Below are 15247 nucleotides of genomic sequence, written 5' to 3' on the forward strand. Positions count from 1 at the left end.
CCTTAAGAAGATGACAGAAAATAAATTCAGAAGAACACCCAAGAACAACGTGGGTTTTGTTATTCACATGGCAGCTTTGAGAAGGGGGAAATTTGGAGTTGAGTTGTTTGAGGGCCTCCACACAAATGGTGATACAAAATGTGATGGGTTTGCATTTTTATTTATTTGTTTTTAAATGCCTACAGCCATTGTTTCCCCCTCTGTGAGAAAAGATGACCGTGGTATTGGTATATTACAGGGCTGCATCTCCAGGAGCTGAGTGAAACTTGTGTGCTGAACCACAGGACGGATCTCTTCAGCCTGCTGAGCCCTGATCATTTCATGGTCTTAGATCCCCAAAAAAAAAAAAAAAAAAAAAAAAAAAAAGCAGCTTTTGTGGGGGAGAGGCGTAGGTGGAGGGCCTGGGACAATGGAAGGGCTGGATGTGCCCTGCTCCTCACCCCAGCAGTGGGCTGCAGCCAGAGATCAGCAGCTGCCAGTCCGAGGTCACCCTGAAGCACCCAATCTGCAGGACAACAGAGGGGAACAAAAGAAAACCCCAGAAGGTGAAAACAGCGATCACAGGTGTGATGGATTTCGGCTAAAGCCCCAACTCTGCAGCTCTGGGGGGAAGGGGAGAGATGCTTCGTCCCAGGAGCCCTGCAGGCAGCTGAGTTTGGTTGCTAAAGCCTATAGAGCCACCCCAAAACAACGCAGCTGGGAAGTGTGGGTGGTTTTGAAAATCCCTGTACACCACCCTCGCTCCTTACCTCACGTGGGAAATGCTGAATTTCTCTGCAAAGCTGGGCCTTGGAAACATGGCACCTGAGGCTGCAATTTAGGAATCCACAGCTCACAAACCACCCACGTTCAAAATCAAAATTCAGGTGCAGGTTTTACTCCAGGTTTTCAAATTATTAAGGTAAGGATTTTTTTTAAGAGGGACACACAGCATATCTTGGAAGGGATGCTGTGTATGACAAATTAGCTTTTTTATATAGTTATTTAAATAAAGGCTTGCAAAAACTAAGACATTTTCACAAACTTCCATATACGTAAAATCACAAACCTAAAGCTAAGCCATCCCAGCAAGGGACATAGCATCAGACCCTGCCAGCAGAAGTAACAGGCTCCTTGTGAAGATGTTTTCCCTGGAGCAGAGGCAGAAGGAGAAGCGAGACCCACGTCAGGCCGAAAGGCACTGATCTGACACACACGGGAGCAGCAGATACCTTGGGAGACTTCACCTGTGGGGGAAAGCACACCTCCTAGTCAGAGATTTGGTGCATTTCACCAGAAAAGGGCTGTTACCGACCACTTTTTTGCTGCTTAATTCTATCAGAAACACAGCGTGGAGCTTCCAGTGCATGGGTCGAACAGGAGCGACGAGATCCCTGCCAGATCCCCCCGTACACCTAATCTGTAGGTCGTGGATTCAGTTCAGCAAATAGTTATGCATATAAATCCTGCTAACACAAGATGAAAAACTGGTGTAGATATTTGCAGGACCAGAACACAGCGGTTAATTTTCTGGTAAATATTTCAGAAAAAGAAATCAAACACAAAACTCTACCTCCCATTAAGAAAATATCATTTGGACCATACAACAACTCGGTATTTCTTATTGAGCCTCACTCACATGTAATAAATCCAAACTTTGAAGTGTTGCTTAATTTTAGCAACTTTTTTTTTTTCTCTCGACCCAGATACAAACATGCTTTTACTATGGGGAAATGAAATGTTCACACAGCAGTACAAGTTTCCCCATCACTTATTTTTTGAATTAGAATAGGAGAGTTTTTCTCCTTTAATTACTTACATTGATAGCGTTCTGCATTATCTGTAAATTCAGGAGTTTTCTTATATATCTAGTCTGCTTTCTCTATTAATTTAGGTTATAACTCTGCCTAAATCAAATTGAAATTTTTTAAACACAAAAATGGTGGCTCAAGGTTGGCATTAGAAGACAAGAATAAATCCTTTTTTATAAGTTTTTTTTATTAAAAGCAACTTAGTTTAAAGAAACGGAAAATTAAATTAAAAAGTGATGCTGGAATGTATGTTAATTTCAGACAGTTAATTTAGTTGGAGGGACAGCTGATGAGCGAGAAACAGCCTGGTCTGGAGCCCCACAATGTGAACATGATTCCTAGCTCTGCCATAGAAGAAAAAAAAATCTGAATCCTGGACAAACACCATTATTTGGTTTTGTTGTTTGATTCATTAGCAACTTTCATTTCATTCTCTTCAAGGAAGAAAAATTAAAAATGGGATTTTGGAGAAGAGAGGAACAAGTGAAAGACAGGGAAAAACATCCTGAGGTAGATATTCCCTCAGATTGGAATTATTTCACCCATTGAATAAATTTGCTTGTTCCCAGGTGATAGGATCTGATTTCTTCATGCATTACTGGGCCTAAGTTTAATTTCAAACGATTTTTTTTTCAGGGAAATATGTGGAGAATGGAATATGCCCTTCCCAGTGGGGTGGATGGGTGGCCCCTAGCTCAGTCTCCCCAAGGGACTGTGAGCAAAAAGCCAGCACGGAGCAGGTTAGGGTGGTGGCCAGCATCCCTGCTTTCAATACCAAGAAATAAAATAAAAAAATAAAATAAAATAAAATAAAATAAAATAAAATAAAATAAAATAAAATAAAATAAAATAAAATAAAATAAAATAAAATAAAATAAAATAAAATAAAAATCCCCAAGCCTCTTAGGTCTCTTCTTGCATTTTCTTCTTAGCTTTTCCATTTACACTTAGGTATTCCAACAGTAAGTATATTACATAAGAAGTCCCCCATCAACAGTGGTGGCGTGCGAGTGTCTCTGGTTTGGCAGGGCGAGGCTTTAAGCCTGGAGCCAGCAGAAGCCCTGCAGCCCGTAGTGGTTGTGGCTGTGCAGCCCCAGGGACATGGGCACTGCACGGCCGTGCCGACCACCTCGGGGGATAGGCAACCACGTGGGTTTTACGTGAGGTTTCTTTTTTATCCTTTATAACCAAGGCATTAATTCCACACATGGATAGGATTCAAACCCATAGAACATCAACTTCCCATCAAAGGAATGTTTTATAGGTGGCAAGATTAAGCTATGTTGAACATTAAAGCTACATCATCGGAAATCACAGTAACTGCTAACAATCTCCTTCAAACAGAGCAAATTGCCTTGAGTTTTTACTGCCGGGAAGGAGAATGTCCATTTCCCAAATATGAATTTTTACTATCATTTTATCTCTCTCTCTGTGTTTATGAAGCAAAAGTTATGAAGGCATTTCAAACATAAATTAGTTGAAACTTCTCCTTCCTAATTCCCACTAGAACTAAGCTCAAATTCTCTAGATCAAAGTATTTTGGAGTTCATTTTCCATGCCTATCCCAATACAATTATGATATTTTTCCCATCTAAAGGAGCAGAAATCAGGAGAAGGAAAAAAAAAAATACCATTAGTACAATCCTAGCAGGAACAGACTTGCTTCACCCCACCCGTGCTCTTGATGTCCAGGTCTCTGACATTGGTTTCTCAGCAGCACACGTTTACATAACTGCTTTGCTTGGCCATTCCTGGTCCAGCCCCACCCAGCATCTTGTGCAAGTTCACCAGAAACAGGACCATGGAGAAGCAAATATCACCCAGCAAAAGCACAGCAGCTAGAAAGCCAGTAGCTAAACAAGGCAGGTTTATCAGCTGCGTTATTTAAAATTATTTAATTGACATTGAGTGGCTATATCATTTAAGTCTTCGCAATATAAGCAAACGAACAACAACAACAACAAAAACCGAACAACAACAACAAAAAGGAATTGGTATGACAAAATCAATTAATCATAAAAGTACACATTTATTGTCAGACCTAACCACTTTAGGACAATGGTTCCATTTTTACTGTGTCACATCAGGTTTTTCATTTTATGGGCGCAGTTCTCATTCAAGAGCTGTAATTTCTTATTTGGTTCACCCTGCAAGAAGTCTTTGCCTTCTGCTGAAATATATACTTAGAAAAGCATTCACAGAAAGGTTACAACCAACAATGAAAACAACCATCCTAAAACCACCATCAATTTGGGGCATTTCCATCAATCCTGTTCCCACCGCTGCTCCCGTTGGTGCTCAGGGTGTTAAATGATTTCTCACTTTCATTCTCAATCTGAAACTGCACAAAATTCTCACATTTAGCAACCGCTGGAAGCAATGCAGAGAAAGCTGCAAAGCTCCTGGGTCTTTGTAAGAGGCAGGGAGTGTTTTGCCTAAAACGGACCTATTTCAGTCAGCATACTTCATATGAATTGAGTTTTAAAACTTGAGCCGAGCGTCCTGCTCATGGTTACTGGCCTGTCATGCCATATGTCTCAGTGCCATTTGGGCCCCCCGAGATATGGGTTCAGTTCCAGGTTTTCTGCAGTTTTCCTGGGTAGGGCCCTGGGGAGCGATCTCATTCCCTGCTAGCGCAGTTCATCTTCTGGATGGGAACAGCGTACCTGCTAATTCACGTCGCTCCAAGACACTTAGAGCCACAGCAGTAAAACTTGTGAACATACAAGGAATAGAAAAGTGTGTAAATATGATTCAAAACCAATCTGGAGTTACTAAAATGCAATTGAATTCAACTTTCTCTTCTTCCATTTACCCTCAGTGATGTTTCTCCAAAGCTGCTCTCCTGAGCCACGCGTGCAGGCACCCGCAGCCCAGCCTGCTCGCCTTCCAGGTCAGCAAGCTGCACCTTGCATTGCTTCGGAGAAAAGGGATTAAACCACGAAGATGCAGTCCCTACATGCTTCGCATTCATGAAATGATTGAACTAGGAACACGTCTCCAGGAACAGAGCCAAGACAATGCCCTGCTGCTATTCACAAAAGGTGGGAGAGCCTCTTTACAAAAGCTGCCTGAAGGGTCTGAGCACTTGAGCACAGTGACCGCTGTTAGCGCTGAGCAAACGAGCACAAATTGACTTTGAATTAGAGCAAGGGGGAGCGTGGGGAGTTTCTCCCCAGCAGAAGAGGGAGCCTTCCTGGGACACTGGCAGCAGGTCAGAAGCATGAGGTCTGGCAAAGCGGTACCACGATGGTGCAGTGCTACCAGGCGTGTTGGCTCGAGGTGTCGTTTCCAGTGTTTTGTCCCCAGGGAACCACAAGGCTGCTGATAAAGACTTGGTTAGTGAATGACAACATCACTGCTTCATAATGTCAAGGCAACAGAATTCACAGAACCCTTTCAAACTGATGAGTTTCCGTTCGAGAAGAAAATTGGCTGGTGAAGGTGGCAGTGCTGAGCACAGACTGCCGTAGTTTCATGTAGCAATGACTAAGAAACTGGTATAATACATGACGAGACATGTTACGGAGCATACACCATGAACAGCTGACTTTTGACAACAGCTGCATCTTCCAGGTATCATTCATAGATGTGACTTTTGGAGGAGCCACCTCCCTGGGAGCAGAAGTTCTGGTGGCAGTGGCTGCAGACCCGACGGTGTCACGGTGCAGACGCCTGCCTTGGCACAGCACCGGGAGCTGGAGCCTCACTGCATGCAGGAGGGACAACACGATCAGCTCTAAGCCACAGCCGAAATGCAAAGTCTCATCCGCAATACATCAGACTGCGTGGAGGCCTCATTCAAAAACAGCCCTAATATTCAAAATTTAGAAACACCATCTGTTGGAGACTTGCTTAAGTAAAAATATCTCATTACTGAACGTAGATCTTGGAGAGAGATCACTTTCTTCCCTTACACATCTGATTATCCCTAACTGGACAGTCACAAATAGTTGTTGCCCGGCATTTCTGAAACATTTCCAAAGGTTTCTAACATGAGACACATTCCTAACCTGTAGCAAAAAGAATTAACTGTATTATTAATATGAAATTGGTAGTAGCTCATGACACTTGAGTCATGTTGCTGAGAGGTGTCTTTTCACTAGCTTTGTTTCTCCTGGTAAATAACAATTCCCCTAATTACAGATATAAATCTGCTGAGGTACGAATGCACAGCTGAAAGTGATGAAAATGTTTAATAAAGTATGTCCCAGAAACAGAGAACGCGATTAGATTGAGCATGTTGACCGCGGGTTTTTTGGATATGCTGAGAGAACCACACACCCTCAGGATGGCAACAGCTTTATCGTGTGATAAATGGAAAGGGGGAAAACCACTTAGTCTGGTAATTATAATTGTTCTGAAATATCCAAGCGACTGATGAGGCATAAAAATCCTTTTTAGCTGTACATGTTCTTATGGCTTCTTACAACGGGGAAGAGCATATTTTATGCACACCTTGCTTATAAACAGCAGACCTTTAATTATTTTGTTTTTCGAGATAAGTTTTATGTAGACTCAGTTATCTTTTGTGGTCTGAATTTGTTACCTCTATGATTCAAACTTTTATCACAGATCTCTAAAGAACAGAACTGGAAACAGCTCAGAACCGTAGTTTATTTTTTAAATAAAAATTAAAAAAAAAAAACATTTTTTTTTAAATTCCATACTCATTCAACTATTTTAAAAATTCTTTTAATTGATTGTTCTAATTGTAAATTTACCATATTTCACCAGCACAACTTCCCACATGTCACAGACCTCCCCAGCTCACTGACTTTAATAAAAAGACTGAAAAAGACAGTAAAAACACCTGGAGTGTCTGCATTTGTCCCCAGTGAATGTAAGTTGTGGAAAGCACAATGACCTCCCTGACCTCCAGATAAAACGTAAGATAGCTCAATGCAATGCACAGGTTGAGTTTTGTAACTCATAATTATTGCAATTCCACCCCCAAATAGCCATCCCACTGGCAGGTACCTGCTTCCCACTGGGTCTCGGAGGAGAGCCAAGAAGCTCGACCTCTCTGCCTGTGTTGGGAGGCAGCGCAGAGGCTCCTTCCCCAGCAGCCAGCCCACCGCCCTTTGCCACCACTACAGGCATTTAGCAATGGAGCTCAGCACTGAAATAACTCTTTTTGAATACCAACAAAGATTTTCATGTCCTGCAAGGAGTGGTTACACCTCCCTACTGCTTCTTCATTTTAGCATTATTAGCATACGTGTACTTTCCTTAAAAGTATTAATGAACTGGTTGAATTCTCTTGAAAATCGTTCTTCTAATTTGCATCCTGAGAGGCAATGTCACGAGTAACTTCTTAGTCCAGATTTCAGTGTGAGGGGATGTCAGAGAATGATGCTGAAGAACACAGAGGTACCTGCTGTATCTAGCTGTGCTAGCACAGACCTCTGCTTAACTGCACATCCACAATAAACCCCACCAGCAAGCATTAAAAAAAAAAAAAAAGAAAGAAAAGAAACAATCGTGAAGCACAGGCATTTCAATTTTAAAATCAATTCTCTGGATTGGGTGCCACCAAAGATTAAACCAATAAAAGGGTTTTTATGAGGAAACTTGTATGGGAGAGGAACAAATCCGCTGAAGAAGCCCGTGCTGGCGTGCGGTCCTGAATTAATAGCTTAATGTAATTCAGTTCTTGCCGGTTGCCTGGAAACTAACTTGGAAAAAAAAGTGAAAGCACAAACCATAATGGGTGTAGAGGGCTTAATAGGGAATTATTGATGCCAACAAACTGTTAGACAGTCTGATGTATTTCTAACAAAATCACTCAAAATGCTTCCTTTATTATTATATGGTATTCTGAATAACAAGGTTCAAGGCCAAAGAAGATAAAACATTGCGTCGCGCTGCTGGTTAGTACAGACAGAAGAGGCTGACGTGCTGGTATTTGCCATCACACCTACGGCAGGCCGGCCCTTCTCTTCACCACTATTGCTTTTCCCTCTCTCTTTTTTTTATTTTATTTTATTTTATTTTTTATCATAATGTAATTGATGTTTCTAATGGTAAAAGCAACAAAGCACTTGTGCATTTCTCACAAAGTCGGCCGGCTGGAATTAGCCCTGTGGGCCTGCTCAAACACAGGGCTGAGTTTAGTAATTTCAGCCTCAAACAAAACTATTTTCTGAGGCAGGCGCAGCTGTTTGTCAGCACTGGTTTGGGGAATATTTGGGTGAATCCTCATACTTATGTCCATCAGCCAAACAACGAAAGGCCCTGACAAGCACCTGCAGGGCCGTGCGGGCAGGGCCCCCCCAAGGCAGCGCTGGCAGCAGCAGTGCCCTGGCATGGGGACCCCCAGCGCCCAGCCCTAACATACCAGAGACCATCCACAAACACCCAAATAAAACTGTTCTGTGCTTCAAAGACAAATCCTGGCAGGTTTTCAGGGGGTAAGAATGATCATATGTTAGAAACAGCTTTGGAAACAGATTCTCTCTCTTCCTCCCCATCTAACATGCAAGTGTACAAGGGATGTATAACGTGAATCGTAATACAGAACATATTGTAATATATAACTGCACAAAACTAATTTTAAGCCTGCTACTGATTTATCTGCTATGTCGAGATATTCAATAGTTACCTCAAGAGCATTTTAAATAGTCACTAAATAAAGCAAATCATTATTTCTTACTAAAAATGGAGCTTTTAAATGATCCAGTTACTGAAAAACCAACAAACTGTAATTTCTTTTGAAATTTCACAGTTCCCGTTCCCCTCCGTAAGCAATCTACAGTAATAAAGTATAAACATGGAGATCAAATGTCACAATGTAAATGCCTAATGACTTATAAATGGTACATTAAATCCCTACAACCTCAGATAAGACAAACAAAATCACAAAACATTTTCATTGCAATTCCTTGCAAACTATGGCTATAAATAGAATTTAGCACAAGAGCTACCTTATTTTTCAATCTTACCCCATTATGCACAATTTATATTTTCCATGTCTCTCTTTTATGGGTCCTTGAGCCAGCAAAATGGAAAGGTGAGGCCATTTCTGTCTTTACTCATTAAAGGTCTTCATATATATTCCAGAAAGGATGGAGAGGAGGACGCAGGTTTCAGGCTTAGAAGCTGAGAAATATTTTCAGAACAGACAGCTCTCCAAACTACTCTATTAAATGGCTATCTAGCAATGCTTTTTTTTTTCTCTGAGCAAACACTGTAAACCTGACCCTGGAAACCCCGGTGCCTGCGCCCAGTCCCAAGGCAACGAAGCGATAGCTGACACAGCCCAGTCGCTGCCAGATATCTCATTTAGGCTCTCGATGCACGGCCTTAATGACAGCGCTGTAGCTGTTGGTGGAAGCAATGGCTTTATATTCTCCCATAGGTATTTTTATCAAAACAAACTCCACAGCTCCATACTATTGCCTTCACAATAACATCAAGGCATCCCCTGCCTCCACACACGTCCCCAGGCCACAAGACGGAGCAGTGAGGAACCCTACAACTGCTCGGTGGCTGCGGGACCTGGCACCAAGCACTGAGCCCGCAGGACCGTGGCCCACAGATATTCTGCAAAAGTTCCAGCACTCCAAAAACTTGGCACCTAAGACAGCCATATGCTGGGAATTATTAGCCATTGCCTTATTTAAAGTGGGTTTCACTAAAGCAAGCATGGAGAACCTTGACATAAATCACAACTATTTGAAACATGTACGTATTATTTCGCTGTCAAGCGAGGCATCGTACAGATGGCGTGGTGAAGTCAGACAGCTCGGGAGTGTCAGGGCTTTTTTATTCTGCTTCACAGTTGTTGTTTTTTAAATCAGAAGAGGGTGATGTGAGAAACAGAAATAACTCGACTTGATGTTATTGTCTGAAGCCCTATTGAAACACTGGCAGTCACCAGACTCGGATGTGACCTCTAAGCTGGCCCAAATGGTCTGGGAAGTCCTTGAGGTGGGACCGAATAGCACAAACATGGATGCTCAGATGCTATTTTTGTGCACTCATTTCCCCAGCTGTAACCACACTGTAGCTTCTGGAAGTATATATGATCAGCCTGCAGCTATTGTGCCAGCAAACTACAGCTCAAGACAACTCTCATCAGAACCCTTTAATGTAAATTGCTGTCTCCTTATTGACAACTGTGGAATTGAGCTGATTTATTAAAGTTCTGGAACTGCCTCTTAGTTTATAAACTTTTTTACAGTGGATGTAATGAAAAGGATTTATAAACCTTTTCTTCTGGAAGGAGGAAGATGTCCTCCTGAAGTTCAAAAATGACAGGTTTTGTTTTGTTTTATTTATTTTATATATATATACATTTTAATAGCTGCTGGAATAAGTCATTCATAGATTGCCACTCTGTATATTAATTCATAGATTACAAGTACAGATATTTGTAGCCAAAGCAGAAAGTCCTAAAATCTAAAGTTTTTAATGGGAACGTTGGCAGGTCCTTTATTATATCAAAAGCAAGCAGTGGTGTTAAAAATTCAGGTATCAAAAGCTATCAGCATATGATAAATGGATGGTGAGCTGCTCATGTCACACCGCTTATTAAGTTGGTACCATAAATTATTACTCTGTAAAAATCAATGCTTATTTCAATCTTTCTCTCTTTCCATATTGCTTCAGCTGTTTTCTAGAATTCATTTAAAACCTGAAAGAAGAAACAAAAAAGCAAAACTGAAAATGTGAAACAGGAAAATTCATTTTCTTCATGTTGAATTGTCCTCCATCATCCGAAGGAAAGCACAAAGGAAGGTTTTAACAATTAACAAAACCCACCAGGCCAAGCACTGTGTGGGACGAATGGGACCCTGGCAGTTGTTGCAGGCCGGAGCCACAGCTGGACACCTCCTGCTGGTCACCTCCTCAGCCATCAGCCTGAGAGGGTGCCAAAAGCTGTCAGAAGCTGCCATTTGGCAGCAGAGGAATGAAGAAAGTAGATTTGGGACTTGCAGCGAGCTCTCTGAGGCGGGTGGGCCCAGCCCTCCAGCCCTCCAGCCCTCCCACCAGCACCGCAGCTTGCACAGGCCTGGCCTGAGGTTTCCCTGCTCACAGACCTGGGAAGGGCTGCCCTGCCTGCAGCCTTCTTCCCCTTTCTTTGGTGAAAAAGAAGGACTTGAAGGTCCCACCAAGGCCTGTGTCCCGTGCACACAGGCTGTCACACTGCCATGAATGGCCTGGACCCAGCACACTCGTGCTGCAGGGCACCTACATAGGCCCAGGTGGGCCCAGCACTGGCTTACGGCCCCTCAGCGTGGGCTTCACACATGGTGGAAGAAGCCCACCAAGCATACTGTGGGGCTTGATTCCCTTTACAGTCACAGCATTAGCTTTCTTCAGTCAATATTTAAAATATTTTTTTTATCCTTCTAACAGTAGAGATGAATTACTGCAACTTAATCACATTGAAACACACTGCAAACCCTTCCAGCTTTCACCTAAACTTCAGCATTGAGTCTTGAAGAGTGACTTCACAACTCCAGCTTTGCTCATTTGCTATCTGCATACACAGCACTAGGGATTTGGGTGTTTGAAACACCCACCCCACCCCAAGAAAAATTATCTGTTTTCTGTGGCACTTCCCAATGGCAGCAGCAGCATCCACAGGTACAATACACCGCTGTTGGTATGAGGCTTACTGATGTGGGACGAGATCTTCACTTGTATGAATTTGTGCTTTAAGCATATTTAGTTTCTAAAACACTCTCTAGCTGCAAGTAATTGGCGCAGCTAACTTCTAGCTGGAAGAGCAAGAGCAGCAAAGGCAGCAGCTGATTGCCGAGGGAAAACAACGCCGCATCGCTGTTTGTATTGCGCCACTATGCTTGTGATCAACAGCGTACTGCACCCATCCTTTGGAAAAGATATCACGTGCACATTTAGCAGCAGTTTGACAAACTCCTTTAGCAGTTAAACGCAAGAAGAGAAATAGGTTTTCTATATTTTATACTCATCAGAGTGTAAAAAAATGTTCTACATGACTTGTTTCTGCAAGTTTGATTTCAGCGTGTGCTAAGCATGAGATGCACACCAACAGTGATTTCCCTGCTTTGTTTTGGCTGCAGTTGTCCTAAAACACAAGTACTTGGCTCTTCATCTCCCCCAGCACAGGAGCTGACCACTTGCAGTGCCATTTTGCATTCCCTGAAAGAGGAGGATTTATCAAATGCTACAGAAAATATACGAGCTGGTAAAACTCCCTTCTTCCGTGATGACCACAAGACCTGAATTTATTGCTAGCATGCCAGAGATTTCACAAAGAGCAGCAACAAAGAGCACATTATCTTTACCTCTGAGTTTGCAGTACATCTCATCTTCTATGAGATTTTATGATAGATGGATTCAAAGGGAAAAAATCAACAGGCCTCAGAAGCTTTTATGGCTTTTCTTACCTCATCTGTATTTGCAAAACATCTCAAGCTGGACCACGCACTGCCTCTGTTTTTATGTGTTTTTACAGTGGGTTACACTGTTTGCCATAAATAATAGAACTGAAAAACAGAAAGTTATCAATAAGCCCAATATATGGCTAAAAGCTGTAAAACATATTTCCAGTGCTCACACAGTGAGCGAGTGGGATGCTCTGATGCAGTTGGGGCTGCCATTGATTTTCCCAATGGCCAGCTACAAAACTCTCTCCAATTCTTAGCCATTTTTTCTTGCATATAAAACATACGTTAAAATCCTTGCTTGCACAACCAAGAAGGGTTCTTTATAGGACCCAATGGAACAACAAAAGCTTTATGTAAATGCTGTGCTTTATGGTAATAATGGGATGTCACCTTTTGGATGGATAATTTCTTCATCAAATAAATCTTTCCATATGAAATTCCTTCTTTCCCCAACAAGCATAGTTAGGAAAACCACAAAGCAACAAACTGAACACAGCCAAGCCCCCCAGCAGACAAAGGAAAACAGCAGAACTGCTCCTACAAGCACAGAGGGTGTCTGCCTCCTCCCGACAGCAGCTTCAGCAGCCAGCCCTAAGTGCTTTCCCAGGCACTCACCTGCACCAGCAGCATTATACAACTTACTCTGTTTCATGGCAAAAATCCTGTGAAACAACACCAAAAGAACGTATTCTTTCCCTTCTGATGTTTGATGTATTGCAGTATATCACTGGGCCCTAAAGGTCAAACACCTGTGTGCTTCTCACCCCGCGACCACCGGAGCAGCTCCCCCAGCTGAGTGCCCGCTGACCATTTTGCAGAGGATCTCTAGAGAGAAGTGAACTTGTTCATCTAGCAGGGGGAAGGTGCTGAATTCCGCCCGAGTGCAAAACATGATCTTTATTCCACACTCTACCCTATTACCTCCAATTTATATCATCTTCCTTGTTTTACATAAGCAGCAGTCTGCAGCGTAAATCAGACCCAGCACGGCTACTTGCTATGGAGAATTACTCTTCATTGCGGAGCTTTTGACGTGAAAAAATATCTTTGCATTAAAATCAAAAGAACAATCTCTGAGGAGTGTCTTCTCAGCATTCAGACTATCATAACAACAGGGCATGGTAATAAATGAAAAATCATGCCATTTCCTCCTGTATGCAGTTGGAAAGGTTTAACTAATTAAACCAATTATTCTACTATATCAATATGAAGCTAAGGGGGTTTTGTGTGCCTTTTTTTTTCTTAAATAAATGCAAAATAGAAAGCCCCAATCTAATCCAACATGACACTCAGATTCGTCACCCACAACAGCATATTTCCCTGGGCAGCAGGCTGCACTGTTGGCAGCACCCAGTGGGGCAGCAGCATGACCCAAAGCAGCCCTCTGCAGCCAGCAGCCACCCGCAGCACGGTGCCAATCAACGCCTGCCCTGGCCTCGAGGAACAACACCAGTTTGGCTTTGACTTTGGGGAGAAGGCAGGTGGATGGAGGTGAAAGGAGAGTTAGACTCCAGGCTTTTTCCATCCAATTTTTGTTCAGTGAGGTGTGGAAGTCTAAAGCAATGTGCTTGCTTCACCTAGGCAAAACATCCTTCAAAAACAGGCAGCACCACAGCACAAACATGGTAACACCAGTGTCCATTAATGATTTAGATAAATTCACTTTCATTCAGATAATCTTCCTTCTACCTATTTTCATAATAGATTTTAGTTGCACAAATCGTGACTACAAGGCTGTATCTCTACACCTAGTCCCTTCATTTAAACAAATATTGGGTTCTGTACTCTTAAGCAGTTGATGCTTGTACTGAAATTAAAGTTAAAAAAATTTTGAAAAATTACAGCCTCGATGATTGCAGCTGACAGGATAACAGTAGCGTTACTGCTTCTGCTGTCAAAGGACAGCCAAAAGTAATGCACTTGAACTGTGGAAAAGCTCTTCATGTGATCAAGGCTCAGACTCAAACCATGCTTATCACGCTACGCATGCACACACACCCCTGAATTAGTTTCACTGCAAATTATTCCTAGGCAGTGATTACAGAGAACTCTTCCCTTCAAAGCATGCTTAGTAAAGATCAGAGCTTACTTGCGGGAAGGAAGGTCCCGTGTCCAAGCAATGCTCAGAAAGGGAGATCATTTGCAGAAAATTTATTATTGAAATAGGGTTTTCAGACTGCATTGGCAACTTCAGTCCTGCTTTCACTGTTTCCTCATGCAGTCTCTTCTTGTGCACCCAGCATTGTCCCATGGGTGCCATCAGCTCGCGGGGCTCTCTCCTTTCAGGCTACTTCTGTGAGCATCTTGGGCAATGGAAAGGAGCTGAGCTGGGGGTGTTCACGGGGACTCCTTCGCTGGGAAAAGGGGGGGGACGGGAAACCTGGAAAGCTTCCCCCATCTCAGCTGGCTGGTTGGTGCCACTGCCTGGGTGCCCCTTCCCATCCTGCAGAGGCTGGAAACAAAACTGTCTTCTTTACTATAATTTATGAGTTCAGATAGCACGTGGAGAACAAGAGGGAAATCTCCCACAGATGCTTCCTGTGTCAGGCAGGCAGAATAGGGCAGAAGTTCCTGATACAGAAGGCGAGATGATGAGCTGCCTCCTTCGGCTCTGAAAATCACTGGTGCTGGACAGCAATGTGTGTGCAGGACAGGAGAAGGCAAGAGAGATAGGGCAGGCACCTCAGCAAATGTCAGAGAAAATGAATGATCCATTTCTCCTGCAAAGGCTTTTCACTAGGTCATTTTCATGTGCTCCAAATAAAACTTTCTTACAAAATTTTGTTTTCTTACACATTACTTTCTTACAAATTACACTTTTCAGTGTCCCTATAAGTTTGTCTCAGCTAATTATTTCATATTACAGATATTATATTTTAAAAATATTGTTTATATTCATATTATTTTAAATAAAATCTAAAAATTTTAATTTTCTTATTGTTTTGACCTTTAAGTCTCAGATCACTGAGCTTTTCTAGCAAAGCCAATAATTTGCCCATGCTGCACAATGGCAAATCTGACTGCAAAATAATATTTGTGACATCTATTTATAGCAGAATCAAAATCCCCACAGGAAGC

The 15247-nt window shown here is 42.5% G+C and overlaps 1 long non-coding RNA gene across 1 annotated transcript; it reads right to left on the reverse strand.

Annotated features, from left to right (window-relative positions):
• Nucleotides 1-372: 372 nt before the first annotated feature.
• On the reverse strand, nt 373-11861 carry LOC140003565 (uncharacterized). Its single transcript, XR_011812454.1, has 3 exons — nt 8735-11861; nt 1049-1226; nt 373-505 (listed from the first exon to the last, which is right to left on the reverse strand). It is a non-coding gene; the product is annotated as an uncharacterized lncRNA (long non-coding RNA).
• Nucleotides 11862-15247: the final 3386 nt, after the last annotated feature.

This window comes from Anas platyrhynchos, chromosome 13, assembly GCF_047663525.1.
Source record: "Anas platyrhynchos isolate ZD024472 breed Pekin duck chromosome 13, IASCAAS_PekinDuck_T2T, whole genome shotgun sequence".
Classification (NCBI taxonomy): Eukaryota; Metazoa; Chordata; class Aves; order Anseriformes; family Anatidae; genus Anas; species Anas platyrhynchos.